Below are 14,535 nucleotides of genomic sequence, written 5' to 3' on the forward strand. Positions count from 1 at the left end.
ATATGTATAAACTAAAAATTGGCAGCTAAAAGCTAGATATCGAAAAATAAGAAATATCATAACAATTGATCCGTCAATCTTTGCTCGATAGGTTGTTGGCTCCCAATGAGCGTCGAATACTGTAGAGTAAATCATTTCTATGTTATTATATGTTTATTTTTGTTATTTTTGAAGATTATAGTGAAAGCAGCTAGTTCAATACTCATTTAAACCAAGTTATTGCTGATGCGAAAACGTTCTATTGTTACTATGCTATACACACAAAACAAAACCTAATTTATAGAAAGGCAAATAATCATAATAGTACATCGCGCAATGATTCTTTATTTAGATGCTTATTATACAAATATGCTAGAGATACAATATTTCCTTCAAGATGGCACGGAGTTATGAGGCAAAAAGGCTATACAGCTGTTAAATACAGTCGTTATAATCCAACGCAGAGTATGACGCGCTAGCAGTGAAGGCACCACCCTTCAGACTCCTTACTTATTGTTCAGCAAATGGGGGCCAAAATGTCCTCTTCTCGCGTTACGATGCCATTTCATCGTGGTCGCAGCAATGCCAACGAGAGAACTGCCCTCCGTTGTGAGTTGCTCGGCCCCTCCTCATACGCTTACCCTTGTTTCCTCTCTAGTGATGTCAAAAATCGGTCCAAAATCACATTTTCTGTGATAGATTACGGTCAGCGCCTTAGCCGTCTCAGCCATCGTCATCGTTGTGGCTGTCCTTCGTATCAGCCAACGGGGCGAACAAACTGAAGTGACAAAGCGCGCCAAATGAAGCTGCCGGTGCTGTGGTTGTTCCTTCTGCCCAAAGCTGAGTCTACTAACAAAAGTCAAATGTGAAGCAGGCGACAGTGGGCGGCTGTTCGGAGGTCCCAGGATAGCAAAATCGGTAAAACGAGGGCCCGAAAAAGGGGGGTTGTAGTCGTGATGGTAACCTCAAGAAAGCAAAAGGCAAACCTTGTCAGGAAGGTTGCTGCGACTGCAAAAGCCGACTCTATTAGATCGTCAAAAAAAGGACGACGAAAACGAAGAACAGTATAGCGGTGATGAAGCTGGTGACGAAGCAAGCGTGAGCTTGGAGCCACCACAGGGCAAGCGGTGCTCACGCAATGTACTACCCGTCCTGCAGTAGCAGGGTGCCTTTCTCTTTCGTTTGAGCTCGCCTTTATCCTCGGCTCCTCTCGCGCTCTGTCCCACTATTCCCTCTCGTCTTTTTCATCCTTGTTCTTCCGCTCAAGATCTCAGTAACAGTGCGACGTAGAATACGCCGACGCGGTATCAAGGAGATCCGACCCAACCCTGGAAAGACGAGCCAGCCGAGCAAGCAACCATCGTGAAGGCGACGGCGAGGACGATGACTGTAAGGCACGAGCCACGGCCCAAACTGAACAGCCGAAGGGGGTAGTTGGGCTTCTTCAAAGGGACGATGTTACCAGGGAGTATGCGACTGCGAGAGGGGCGACTAAAGAAAAAGCGAGGGAACTCGTTGAGTGAGCATGAGTGTATCTCTACAAGACGATGTGCGTGAAGTGTGTGTGCGTATGTCAATGTTAGTAGGATTCTTGAGGATGAAATAAGTGAGGGATGGAGCCTACCAACGAAGGACGAAACTGCTGAACAGTGAACCGCCGAAGACAACGATGAGGCAAACGAAGGAAGAAAGCAAGCAAAGGCGAAGACCATCCCGAAGGCAAAGATGAGATTTTGATGCAAATGTCTTCCACGGACTCCTCCAACCAGTCGCGATCGCTGCTGGCACCTCCGTTACTGCAGCACCAATGGACTTTGGACACAGGCAGAGCTAGGGGCGGCAATGGGCCACTCTACGGACCCCACCTCGAAGGAAAGCAGTTGCAGCCGTCGTGGTGGGCAGCGTAACAGTTATAGTAGTAGCAGGCAATGGCGTCGCGAAAGGAGGTTCGTTGCGGCCTGAGGAGCAACTTGGACTAGGAAAAATCTAGAGGGGCAGAAACCGGCGGTGGAGTAAGAGCCACACGATCAGACTAGATGAGGCGGTCGCAATCGAGATGGTTGAGAGTTCCATGCATCAACTCAGTGGCTGACTGTCGGGCAAAGGCTCGTAGAAGAAGAGTATAGAAAATATAACAGGGATAAATTAGAGGTAAAAAAATATAGAGAAAACCATCTATAGGCAACGAAGAAGAAGGGGAGGTTTTGAGTCGTTTATCAACCAACAAAAAGATCAGTGGCCTGCGCTAGAAGCTCGCCCGGTGAGCAACATTTTTGCTACGACAATATCTTATCACGGCCGTATAACCTGCGTTGAATCAGTTGCGAGGTCCTGCAACCGCAAGGTGCCCACTATTTAGAGATCGGAAAGCAATTAGCTAGACTTAAGGAGCCTAATAATACTAACCGTTGCTTGCATTGTAAGGCCCTCGTATTCACTTTCTTGTACGCATAGGTCCAGGCCCTTCTAGGCTTTGATCGCCAAATTAAAAGCAATCCTGTAGAATAGTTCATTAATTTAATCTGTTCACCATTTGTAGTGGTAGCCAAATATCTTATATATACAAATCAACAATGCAATCTTTTGATATCAAAGCAAGCATGTAAAATCATTAAAATACTTTGCATTGTATGAGCTACACGAGCCTGGTCAAGTTTACAAAACTAATTTGGGAAATGCTCTAGAGGTAATATCAGGGAGTAGCGAGCGGCATGATGTCCATCGTAATTTCGCGCGCATCTGGGGGTACCTATATATATACTCAGGCTCGCGGAAACCCGGCTCCTTACATAGTCTGCGGTGGATTCTTTGCACACGAAGGCAGGTGACGACATGTTCGTTTAGTCGATTTGTCTCTTTGCACTCTATGTTCTTCATCGCCCCCCAAAGCAACGAAATGCTCATCCATATTTGCGAACTTTTGCTCGGATGGCAGTGACGGGTTGACTAGAAAATACGCAAAGCGATTTTGGGTTATATGTAGTTCCAGCGCTCTTTTGAGGTAGGAGCCTTTGTCACGACTTCATTATTCGAGATTTTCCATTGCAAGATCTCTCTAAATGGCCCGTAACCGATACGATGTAATAGGAACTACCTTGAGGTCAAACAAGCTAGGAGCAGTTGCGAGAAACAAACGATGAGGCGATTCAAACGCAAATGTGGCCAACTCTGTCTTTCTGTATCCTTCGATGACGTGCGCGGTTAAAGTTTTGCCACTCACGAAGGATACAGCTTTAATTAAACATAAGCAAGAGGCGACCTGGCGAGATACAACGTATCAGTAGTCACCATCTTAGCTTTCCTTCTAAATTTCAATGTCTCCGTCACGGTCGCTCCTAAATTTGTGCCTACCACGTAGGAACGGGCTAGTGTTTATTGTAGTTATCATCTGTTCAACCCGTACATCACGAAGTCGTCTGCGTACAAGATGATATCGACTTATTTCCTTGGTCGTCTTATTTGACTACGAAAACCCTTTAACAAGACGGAGAAGGTGAAAAGGCTCGAGTCGTCTTGCGAAAGGCCAGTGAAAGATGAAAGTTCGGTTACTTTTTTGTGAATAGTTATTTCATTCCCTTGTGGAACCGTATAAAACAAACAGTGTATATGTACGTAAATTAAAAACGGTCGCATCAGACAAAATCAAAAACTTCACCTGTCATCTGAGATATTTTTACCATTAAGAATCTCAATACTTGATATATGTATTAGACCCAAGCAGGATTTTCGCCGCCGGTTTGCGCAAGCGCAGCTCTTCCTGTGTTTTCTTCGCTTTATTGTGCCTTTGTCGTCCCTCGAAGTTACGGATGGAAACGGATATCCACGGCGCCTATCGAATTGTCAAGCTGAAAAGCCGAATTAGGCGTACACGTTGCACCTTATCTAGCTAGAGTTTCCGTCCCCCTCCCAAACTAAAGACTCGAGCCAGGTTCTTTTTTGTGCTTCAGGCGTCACTGGACCACCAGAAGTACTCTCCAGGTACTAGCGATCGTCTGCAGTTAGCAGGCCGACAGGTAGTCAGAGCTTTTACTCGTTTTTTTGCTTATCATCATCGAGGCACAGACTTCATGCAACTGGTTCACAACTCATTGATTGCGCGATTGTCCTGTCGCTTCGCTATTAGAAGAAAAAGCATCGTCTGGCGTTCCTTCCGAAGGGAGGCACACGGAGGCTCCGAAGGGTCCAAAGCGGAGAGGGGTGAGACAGGCATTGTGAACAATCGTACCGTAAGGGGCAAGGACAACCTACCGAAGCAAAGAAGAGAAAAAACACATTACCTAGCTGTCGCCATCCCTTTTTGCGTCCCTCACCCCAAACTACCTCCGAGTACCCCCTGGACATTCTCAATAGCTCATTCTCCAACTCCACCTACGATGACTCCGCTGCTCGACATTTCTCCGTTTTTTCCTTTCGCTCTCGCTCGTCAGCTCAAAGCTCTAACGTTCCGCTTCGGGTCGATTTGGTTTAACTTGAAGGTGGATGTGGCCCCGGTAACGCTGCTAGTGGTAAAAACAACTTGTCAAGCCCCACTCAATGGCGATACGACTGCAGGCACCGTCGAGCGAAGTAAGGTAAACCTATAGGTACCGGCGCCACAATTAAATCTGTTGTTGGCTGCAGGAAGAGGAAGAATCGTGCAGTAGCTAAGAGAGGAGCATGGGGGTAACGTGCGCAAGTGCAAAGAAACTACCATTCCTTTGACTCCTTGTCCGTAAATTTTTGTCCTTTCTGTCTCAAAAACATTGCTCGGAAACATTGACATCTGAGTTCGTGCCTGGTGGAGTTCGACTCCCGTAGTCAAGGATAACCTAAAGCAATGACGACAGTAAACACCAAGTTTTTCATTGCGTGTGCTATCCTCGCGCGGTTTCACCGCTGTAGCAACATAACCTGTGTGGCAATCACAGCAGTACACTACGAGAGAAGCCGATGCTGAGGTGCATGTCATCTATGAGGTTTATTGATAGGGATTAGCGCAGATGAGAATTGTGCTCGAGAATGAAGTTCGACGCAACGCTACTGAAGAAAAGTTTGCAGAAAGGTACAAAGTAAAAATAAAAACAAATTAAAAAGCCCACACATGGCGATGACAAGGCAGATATTGAAAATCCTTAGTCAGAAACAATTGGGACAACATTAATCTCCACACCCGGCATGGAGGCATAAGCTATACCAATGTCAAGTGTAGTGATATAACAAAATATAAAGTTTGAAATATAAGTTCGATTAAATAAGTTAGTTTTGTAGACAATATAAACCACCTACCCTTGTTTTCCTTGTTCATCTAAACATATTTAAGAGGATTTAGTTAGAATAGTCCTTAAATACTAAACAAAGTTTTCAAAAAGGCACTCTCAATGAGAAAACTATCAAATTTTAAATTGGATTTGTATGGTAAAAGTGTCATGCAAATTACCATACGATATATATCATACCATACGTTAAACGTACTGTAAATTTCAATATAAAACTGCTCTTGATGATGCAATGCAATTGAGCTCGATATCATGATGAGTGAGGTTTGCTTTGGTGGGTATAATAGTTGAAACGAAATAATGTGCTCGTATACGAAGGCCGAGGATGACACAAGTGTTACATTTGAGTATAATAATAAGAACAACAATAATACTATTAAATTACATTAGATCCAAAAGTATTTTATAACAAGAAACAACAGTAATATTGTTAATGTTTTTTTCTACGGTTGTGTACTATATAGAGACCGTCTGCTAGGACGAAAGCATATATTTAGTATTTTGTAAATTTACTTTCTTTTCACGGAAATTATACGTACACATTTGTCAACACTTCATATCTTACTTTACAGCACTCTCTGCGAAACGTTTTGCGCCGGCGCGTTCTCAAATCGCCGTTCCTCCAACGAATGCATAACATCTTGTACAGTCAGCTCCTTCAACACGACGTTCTTCTATCCCTGGCAGTACCGGCCGCTGCCGCCTCGTTTGGCCCCATTTCCCTTTGCTTTTCTTTCTCTGCTTCTTCGTTCTTCATTTACACCACTTATTTTCATGGCTTTGTGGCTCTTCCTGCGCGTCAGCGTATATATTTTTTCGGTCGCAAGTTTTCCGTTCCCCTGCACCACCACACTTTTCCACTCAAGTCTGCCTACGGTTGCTCCCCCTTCAGTTTTCGATAGTCGAGCTCATTCCTCTTTAGGCTACAGCTACATTACCCGGTCGCCGTTCTTTTCATGCTTTTTTTTTTGCTGCCACTGAAGCTTATTCCCGGTTGGTGCTGCGTTCCGTCTTCCGCCTTATAGCCTGCCGGGAGCAGGCAGGTCCTGCTAGCTTATTTTCTTCGTCTGCTTTCTTCGTGGTTCTTTTTTGCCAAAGAGAAAGTCGCTGTTCCATTTTGCGTATGTTGGGTCGGTTGACTGCTTGTCGACAGCCTGCTTGCAGCAGAAACTACCGGCAGGACCAACAAAAGCAACTCTGGCCTGTGTTACCTACCAACCAGCCAGCGTCTGGTAAAGTTGGTGGCGCAGAATTCAATTTGAACTTGTATTTCCTTACTCCTCGTCGAGTTCCGGGGCCCCAAAGTCTCCAAGGCTGCTGTTCCGCAAAGGCGGTCGGCGTCAGGACACAAACCAGGCTGCGAAGGAATCACTAGGGTCAGAGCGGTAACCTTTTCTTCTTCAATTCGTATGTGAAATACATATGCGCCTATAAAGAGGAGAAGGTTGGTTCGCGTCGTTGCTTTCGGTTCCGACATGGCGGCCGTTGCCCTAGCCATCGCCTTCGCAGCAATCATAGTCTACCTGTAAGGAAATTCGAACACCATGTACAGCTTCAGCCATTCTTATCCAGTACGCCCCCTGCCGGCAACACGGTTTGCCTTGTGCGAATCTTAGAGGTTCGTACTACTGCACGAAGACGGAGCGCCAGGCTATGGCAGTATCCAGTATGTAACTATCCGGAGAAAGCTGTGCGAAACGTTACGTTATCGACGCGCCCGCTATCCTGGAGAACTTGAGCATCTTTCGACGTTTTTGTCTTTGGCATTTTCCATTTATGCAATATCAGTTGTTGACACTTTCGTAAAATACTTTCAGCATCGAATATAGACCCTCATGTAGCGGGTAGGTGAATAGAGAACGGAGTCCGCACCGGTATACAGCTGGGACAGCGGCGTATTGTCGTAAATCTGCAATTGCCTATAGCGTACCTTGGCGAAACAGACATAGCCAGTTTATCCTGTAAATTTCTGTCAAAAATGGGCTACTGTTTTCGTTGTTGAGCCCCGTCTGACGAAGAACTTATAGTTGTTTTCACATAAAAGCCTTTCGGGTTGTATGGTATTCATTCTGTTTTTATGACAAATCTATGTGTTGCATTCACGGTTTGGCAGGTGAAGTTGAAAATAACTGCAGTAGTTTTTCCAAAAATTAGGATATCGACAACACATGTCTGTGCGTTGTTGATCGAAATATCTGCAAGGTAACTTATTTTGACATTGTTCGGCTCCCCAAGTTATTTAACCGTTCAACCTTTGACTTTAATTCAATACTATATATATATATATTATATAATACTACATATGTATATACACCACGGAGTCCAAATGCATAACTCTTTATACTTTGTTTTTTAGACTGTACCTAAATAAAAATAGATATTGTAACAAACGTTTTACATCTACTGGGAATATATTACAATTATATTTATTATAATAATTCAATCTAATCACCGTTCAACGCCATTACAGCTTCAGTTCGAAATATAACAGCCCTTGTAGGAGTGTCTTTCTTAATAAACAATTACTTTGCAATAATCGCGTATGAAGCAATATCTATAGTTGTGGACTTTCACTTAAATGCGTTATACACAAAAAAGTATATCAGACATATGTTTTTGGTTTAGAGGGGGGGCTAAGATTCCAAAAAAAAAAAAAAAACTGTGAAAAGGGCGCAAAAGTCTCAATACGATGAACTGTTGGAGCTTCTTTGGATAGCCTAACCGGAAGCTGATAATCATCTTTCTAAAGCGGTTTTTCGTCTTCATGGGTTTGGTGTTTCGTTTAAAAAAGGACTAGCTTTTTTCTGGCACAATAATAATAGCGGATCAAAGCATCGCCGTCACGACGAACAGCTTTGTGTATGTATATATAAATTCTATGATATCTTAAGATATTATTACATGGATTGTATTATGCTCCCTTTGTCTTGCATAATTAATATATATATATCTGAGGTTCAGTTCTATCGTGTTAATAAAAAGAGGGCCAGCTTGTTAAATTATCGTTGAACGATATACAATAAACGCTTAGTACTTATACTAGATATAATTTATAAACCATTGTTTTCAAATATTACTTGTTTTTTTTTTTAGATAAACTACTTTTTAAAATAGGTGTTGAGGAAAAATTCGTAATAGTCTTAGTTATTAGCTTGTCTTGGCCTCAAACTCAGTAAAATCTTATTGGCTCTCGCTACATATCTCATTATCCATCCATCAGGATCCATCGAAATTCAATTTTTTCATTTGATATTACAGCATGCATGTGTGACAGTAGGACACATATGCAAACTGAATCAGTTGTACGATTATTTCCATGCATCTGTTGCACGCCCTTATTACAGTCTCCATTACCGCAGCTACCAACAACGTCATGAGCTTCAGCTGATATTAGTGGAGTACGACAACCTGATTTGTACTTTCCGCACGCCTCTATCCTAGGTTTGTCGCAAGTGCCGCCAATTTCACCTTTTCAAAGGACTTTGTCAAAAAAGCACCAATGGTAAAACCTCAGAGGTGCAAAACCTAGTTATGCGCTCCGTCGGCACCTGCCGTAAAGTCCGCGCAGTACTGGCTCTACATACCTACGCTTGTTCGATACGACTCCGCCATGTTTGAATTATATTGTACGAGGGCGGGTTTCGCTCGTAGCAAGAATGTTTCTGGTGCTGATGTCTTGCCTTGACAAGGTTATTTCGTCGGTCAGTCGTTCATTCTTGCTCTCTTCGTTTATTTGAGAAACCTTTCTCCCCCCCCCCTCCTCCTTCCCCTCTTTTCTCTCTCTCTCTCTCTCTCTGTTAACTTGTTCACCACTTTACAGTCAGTTTCGTCACAGCTTGGACTGTCTCGTTGGCGGCAGCTCCCGCAGTCTAGCGCCAGACTCCCTAGACTCCTTCCCCCAGCCTGTGTTTCGCTTTGTTCCTTCTTCCCGGAAGGCTCTGGCTTTACCCCGGATAGAAGTTAGTTCTTCCCGATGTCCGCCAGCGGCGCATACTGCAGCAGCGCTGCTCCAGCTCCGCGAGCAGAGCCCGTCCTGAATCCAATTTGCATCTAATTCTCACTTGAAGGCCTCTTCCCTTTTCAAACATCTAGCGCCGTCTCGGTGCTTGTGGATGTGCTATGCGTGAGCCACAGGCAAAACACGCATAGTGGACGCCTGCTGTCGCGGGGAGAGCAGTCCTGCGCCGGGCGCGTTAAAAGGTAGAGTGCGGTTTTGGGAAGATTCTGTCAAATTGTCCGTCAGTCAGAAAAGCGAGGGGGTAGCCATACATGACCGTCTCAGATTCTGCCCCGGAAGGGCATAACCGCGACCTCGAATTTAAGCATCGGTGCTAATTTATGCCAACACTTTTACATATAATTCGCATATGTTGTGATGCAAGTTTGCTAAATTTTAAATAGGCCGACATTGATCGATGCAGACAATAGCATGAATAATAAGCTAATAAATTGCTTGAGGAAGATGAAAATCTGAGGGAAAAAACTATCCACCAATACATTGTTTTCTGTATTTTCACTCAAACTTACTACAGGCAGCTAGAATTATAGGAATTATTACTTAATAAGCTGAGTAGATTTGTCGTCTCTTTAGTTATTGCCATATAATAAAGCATTCTTTATTTATTTATATATGTTATGTTCTGACTATCAATGGCAGGACTAGTTCCTTGTTTATTATCATTTGTCAATGACCTGCACCAGAATGATTCGTATTCACACAGAAGGAAGCTCGAGTTAATTTTTATAGGATACGCCAGTGTTACATGATACAAAATAAACTATAGAATTTTTATTAGCTGGTCAGTGATTGTGTGCTACAGCTAAAGCTAGGACGAGGCCTATAGCGAAAAAATACGCGGTGCCTCTAGTATGTGTCATCATAACACGAGTTCGTTTGCAACGTTGTTTATGTTGTGTTGTAGCTTCAGCTTTTCAATTGAGCCTTATTATTAGGTAATCGTTTATTTGTATATTTGTGGCTTGGGTTTGTTACCCGTACCGCCACAGCGAGTGAAGTATTAATGCGAATTGAGCAGGCGTTGCGAGTCGCGTCCAGATTCTGATCCAGCAGCCCTTCACATCACCGAGCGTCCAAACGCGCCTCATGTATTCACCGTCATTTTCCGTGCCATAACCCCCAAACCTCCACGAACAAAACGGAAAGTCGAAGCAGCTAGCCAAAGTATATATATATACATAGAGACGATAGACACAAACATATGTCAGCTGGTCTCGTAGCAGTAACAGTGGTGGTTATGATGGTAGGACCCGACTTCCTTTGGGTTATGTCCAACAGCCGCTCTATCTGCTGAGCCTCTATCTATTTAGCGGCGCTCCGACTAATAATATTCCCTCAATTTTCTCTTCGGTGTTTTCTGATTACTCCAAAGCTCCATTGCTTTCCTGCATCTAAGTCTTTCGTTAATACTTAACCGGTAGTGTTACTCTGAGACTTTTTGACACCATGCTATCGTACCGCATTTGTGTTTAATCTGGCCACCACATAGAAGCTATGTGATATAGCTTACGTTAATCGCTCCCTGTTTTCCTTTACTCTTGGTTTTCGCTTATTTCCGTCGGCGGTACGTTACTTTAGCAGCTAGTCTGCAACGGCACTTGCCGCCTAAATGAAATCTTAATTTATCGACACTGTCGTCGCTGGCACAGGAGCCCTGTCTTGATTACTCCCGGCTGCTGAGGGTTATGCCATGACGGCTTACAGCAGAACGTGTTCTTCAATGAAGACGGCACGATAATGCGTCGAGCAGACGTTGACCGGTCGGAGACAATTTCAGTCGCTAGACAATAAGTGTGAGTAATTAGTAGGTATGGACGCAAAATAAATAATTACGGAAAGGACAACGGCTAATTAGCTATCTTATAGGGTTCACATCGTGATTATACTACTGAGGAAATTTCGTTTATATACGATGGATAGCGCAAAAGGACTAAGGAAAAATCAGTTGCTTCACAGTCACATACATCAGTCCATACAAGATGCGCTCGCATCCTTTGCCTTCAGTGTGAACTCGATGTGTTTGTTTGTCACGCACAATTACGAATCAAACAGACAGGTGCTAGACGCAATCGAAAAAAAAAAAAAAAACCTCGTTGAATTGATTTATGGCTATGCTATAAATCTAGGTGTTACTGCAAGTACACAGATTGCCTATCAGTACGCGTTTCTTTTTCGACCCAGTCATGTAAACTACCAATAAAGAAGTCATAGAAAGTTCCGCAAGTCTTCTTATTTACCTTCATTCATATCTCATAATATTATATTATTTGTTTGGCTTAAAGATAATAATTTATATTAACAAAGTTGCCTTCTTGCGTAAGAAATCTTGATTTTTGAATTATTAGAAAAGGATACTTGTATTTACCTATTCATTGATGATGACAAACATTTACAAGGCAAAATGTATCTAGAATTTAATGAACATGTTTTGTTATGTTGAGGAAATCAAGGTTTCGGCAGACTGTTCATCTCTTTTATTAAAGCCTCCGGATTAAATTCGTGAAGCCGAATTCGAGTGAAACAATTCACACAACTTACTAATATGTTGCTACCTTTTTTTATTTCCGTACAGAGACCTACAAGACTATAGAACTTATGATAACGTAATGTACTTTCATCTAGTTACTAGTTCGTTCTTTAAATGTGGCTCCCTTTAAATCTACAACTCTTTGTTTATTACCTTTATCAAATACTTCAGTATGTTATGCCCCTTCAACAGGGGCAATAGTAGTCTCCCAATCGCTCAAAAATAACAATAACAATACCAGAAAAAAATGGCAAACACAACGTACGCTGATCACTCCCCGATCACACATAAAAAATCATTAAAAAAAAAAAAAACGTCGATTAGCACATGCATACAGCGTACATATTTACTTGTCGTACCGGCAACAAATAAAAGTAAAGAACGATTCTAGTACGTGCCCCCATAATTATGCAATGTTTTCGCTTGTTCGATAGGAACACCAGTTTTAACTGTGATTTTGTCGATGCATTAACTTGTCTACGCTAGATGTAAAATATATATAAAAAATAACATGCGCACACATCTTCTAAATATATGCGTTCTCCTATCCTCTCCTTTTGTATCACCCTTTCCAGATTTAGGCTATCTTTTTCCTGGTTTTCTTTTCGCAAAGAAGATGCCCTAGAAGCTATTTCGCTACCCGAAAAACCAAACAGCGGCCATGGGCAAAGGTAACAGTAATACCAGTAGCAGCTTTGTTTTATTAGCTAGCCTTCATTCTCTTCGTCGTCGTCGTTGTTGCTGTTGCAGTTTCCGTTGTTGTTGTTGTTGTTGTCACTCTTTGCTTTTCCGATGCCTCGACCCAGCTAGCGGAGTTCCTCCAGCGGCGCTCCTCCGACCCGCTGCTGCTCGCCAGCTCTGCCTGATAGGGGCCCTCCTATATTTCTGCATAATAATGAGAAGAGCCCGTTCCCGGGCGATTCAAGCGCCCTCGATGGCCGTAGCCAGAACTACGACCACCTTATGTTAATCAGGGGGCCCCCGGGAGAAGTAGTCGGCGCTGGGTTGGGAGCACTGCTTGCTGCTGCCGCTGTCGCTGCTGTTTCTACTGAGGGCTGGTTGAAGATCGGCTCGCATCGTATCGTCCGCGTGTTGGCCGTTTGACGACTTAGCGAGCCGTTCAATGGCAATGGGATTTGAAATTCAAAAAAAAAAAACACTATCAAACTTGCTTCGACCGATTGAAACAAACGAGCACGCAGTGACGAACACGACGACATTGGTCTCGATTCATTAAGGTTAGTTGGGGGAAAAACTATCGTAGTGGGACAGCATGGGTAGTGTCAATACGAGGGTGGAAAAAAAAGATGATCGATAGGCAGAAGAACCGACACCGAGTAGGTGCGTTCAACGCAACTATTGTCATCCTTATGAAGAGTTTGGCAATTAGTCGATGAGCTTCTATCAAACGACTAGTCAACTCCCAGGTGGAAAATTTAAGTAGCTCAGCTGAACGCCTAAAAATATCAATTAGAACAACATTGGAGCTGGAATAAGGACCGAGGAACTTAGAAGGCTAGTGTGCCAATTGAGAGTAAGTATCTTTGACAATTCAAGTTCCCTACTGGCCTTCACTAAGTAAAGATATATCGTTTTTTCAACCCTATCTCCTATCGATACGAAATTAACTGTAAATAACGAAAAATCTTCCCACTTATTAGGTTAGCTCATCAGCTGATTTTGCGTATTGCATACGACCCCATTGATAACCCAAACCCAAATCAAGCTTATTAATTACATTTTAATTTATAAGAGCCCACTAAAAAAAACACTCTCTCTTCAGTAATAACAGGCATCCTTAAGGTGCAGACACGTTGCACACAGGACATACGTAAGCCTCATGTAAATTTCACATAAATGTAACATCCATTTATGTCTAAATGACAAAAACAGGACCACTACTGCCTCTTGGCGTATAGCTAAGGATACGTACATACTCACGTATGCGTGTAGACGCGCTGAAGGTACCAAGTATGCACAACATAATGGCAGCAAATTTCTGTGACGCTGTCCAACTGGAGGTGTTTCAATTTAATCCATCTTTTGCTACTTTTATCGCTTTCGCGCGTTAGTCTACATATTTTAAGGTAGCTAAACGATTTATTGAATGTTTGCCATTTCGAAAACGACGTTGCAGGCCTTGTAGCATATGTTTGTTTGAGCGGAGCGAGATGCCTGAAACATCTAATATTTTCTAAACGTTAATGTTGCCTTTGTGAGAGAGCCTACTTCATCATTCAATCAATATCCGCGAGTCGTATTCCCGTTTTTGTAAGCGGATGAGCTCTTTGTAAAGTGTCTGTACGGGCCCGTCATCATGATGATAGTCGTTTTGGTTCCTCAAAACAGATACAAGTTCAAGTTTAATCATTTCATCGCTTGCAATTAGACTGTGATAATTTCTGTAATAACTTTTTAGAATAGTTTCGATTAATTTAGAATTACGTTCTTTTAGAACACTAGATTGGGCTACGCAAATGAGATACATACATGGAACATACGACTAATACCATCCAAATTGCGTGCCCGTTAGAAAATAGCTCATGAAGCAGCCAAAGCGTTCATGAAGCAGAAATGTGCTAAAAGGCGCTTGTTATAAATGAAAGCGCCTTTTAGCGCACGATGACCTTATTTTATAAAAAAATAAAAAACGAAACTTTAAAAAACACCCTGAATAAATTGCCAGGTTTAGGAAAATTCATATGCTATGTGAGAAATTGATAATAGTTCTAAACAGTATGCGCCGCGGTAGCTTA

The sequence above is a fragment of the Varroa jacobsoni genome, unplaced genomic scaffold (assembly GCF_002532875.2).
Source record: "Varroa jacobsoni isolate VJ856 unplaced genomic scaffold, vjacob_1.0 scaffold_633, whole genome shotgun sequence".
Taxonomy (NCBI): Eukaryota; Metazoa; Arthropoda; class Arachnida; order Mesostigmata; family Varroidae; genus Varroa; species Varroa jacobsoni.